A 1857-nucleotide genomic window follows, 5' to 3' on the forward strand; every position below is an offset into this window, starting at 1 on the left:
CAAATCATTATGCTGTACATATTTAACTTATACAGTGCTATATGTCAATTACACCTCAATAAAATTGGAAGAAAAAAATGGAGACAGTAATACTTATTCCATAGGATTGTTATGAGAATCAAATAGAATCATACATATAAAGTACTTTGCACAGTGACTAGCACATAACAAATGCTCTACAAAGGGTAAATGACAGTATTAGTATTATTATCACCATCACAATTAGGGCATTTGAAAGTGAAACTAAAATGGTGATAGAAAGTTATAAAAAGCACAACACATCAAGAAGTCACTTGGGAAATGTAAAAATATAAATGAAGACTTAACCTAAAAAAGTGCACTCAGAGCTCACATCCTGGAAGGATACTGGCCTCACCAGCAAGTATGGCTGGTTAAATAACAGGGCTAAGAACTGTAAATGTGAATGCCCATTCTTTCAGAAAGAAAATGTGCTTCATTTCTATCTTTCTTTTAGAAAGAAATAACATAATACCCTCCTTCATCTAAAGATGCTGAGCACGAATATGAGAACATCAAATATTTTAATTCCTCCCAGGAGCTAGTTCAGTCCTAGAGAGGATAAGAGTTTGCCAGAGTAACTGGGACATCTGAAAATGGAAATGTAATATTCAGACCTCCACATTGTTCCTTGAAACCTTTCCAGTCCCTGAAAAAGTTAAAAGATGATCATACCAGTGATGAGCTCCACATGTCAAAATAAATACACGGGCTCAGCCTATATCACCGCAATACATTTTCCTAGTGGGCCCTTAAAAATTGTATCATTTCTACATGCACCCCCCAATGTTCATAGCAGCACTATTTACAAGAGCTGAGATATGGAACCTAAGTGTCGATCAACAGACGAATGGATAAAGAAACATTGGTATATATATATATATATATATATATATATATATATATATATATTCCATTGTGTATATATCTATCTATATTAGAGATAGATTCCACTGTGTATGTATATATTCCGTTGTATATATATCTATATCTATAGATAGATAGGTAGATAGATAGACACGATGGAATACTACTCAGTCATAAAAAAGAATGCTATTTGCAGCAACATGGATGGACTTTGGAGGGCATTAGGTTAAGTGAAGTAAGTCAGACAGAGAAAGACAAATACTGTATGAGCTCACTTATATGTGGAATCTAAGAAATACAACAAACTAGTGAATATAACAAAAAATAAGCAGACTCACAGATACAGAGAACAAACTAGTGGTTACCAGTGGGGCAAGGCAAGTGGGGAGGGGCAGGTAGAGGTGGAGGAGGGGGAGGGGCAAACTATCAGGTGTAAGGTCGGCTCAAGGATGTATTGTCCAACACGGGGAATAGAGCCAGTATTCTGTAATAACTGTAAATGGAAAGTAACCTTTAAAAACTGTATTAAAATTTTTTTAATATGTAAAAAGAATACATACATATTACGTGCATGGGTAGGACCAAAAGAATTGTATCATTTCTATTGACTGTAATTCAGTTGTTACCTTTCTTTGGGGGGCTCCAATTCATTGTTCCTCTGTTTCAAACATTAATATGGAAAGACCACATTTGAGGCCTTCCACAGGACTTCTTGGAATTCCTTTTTGTCCGTATTGATTTGTCTGGCTTTTTCCGCCTTCTGTCTGGCACACATATGAAGCTCAGACCATGGTGGAATGTCACATCCCAACTCAACAGCCTCTGACGGTGTCTGCTCCCCTCAATCCCTTCTGCTGCGGTGGCTTCTTGGGTGATCTCTTTTATTTAGCACTCCACTTTTTTTTTTTTTTGGCTGTGCCGTGTCTTAGTTGCAGCAGGCGGGCTCCTTAGTTGTGGCATGCAAACTCTTAG

The sequence above is a fragment of the Monodon monoceros genome, unplaced genomic scaffold (assembly GCF_005190385.1).
Source record: "Monodon monoceros isolate NGI ecotype Baffin Bay Population unplaced genomic scaffold, NGI_Narwhal_1 Super_Scaffold_11, whole genome shotgun sequence".
In the NCBI taxonomy this organism is placed as follows: Eukaryota; Metazoa; Chordata; class Mammalia; order Artiodactyla; family Monodontidae; genus Monodon; species Monodon monoceros.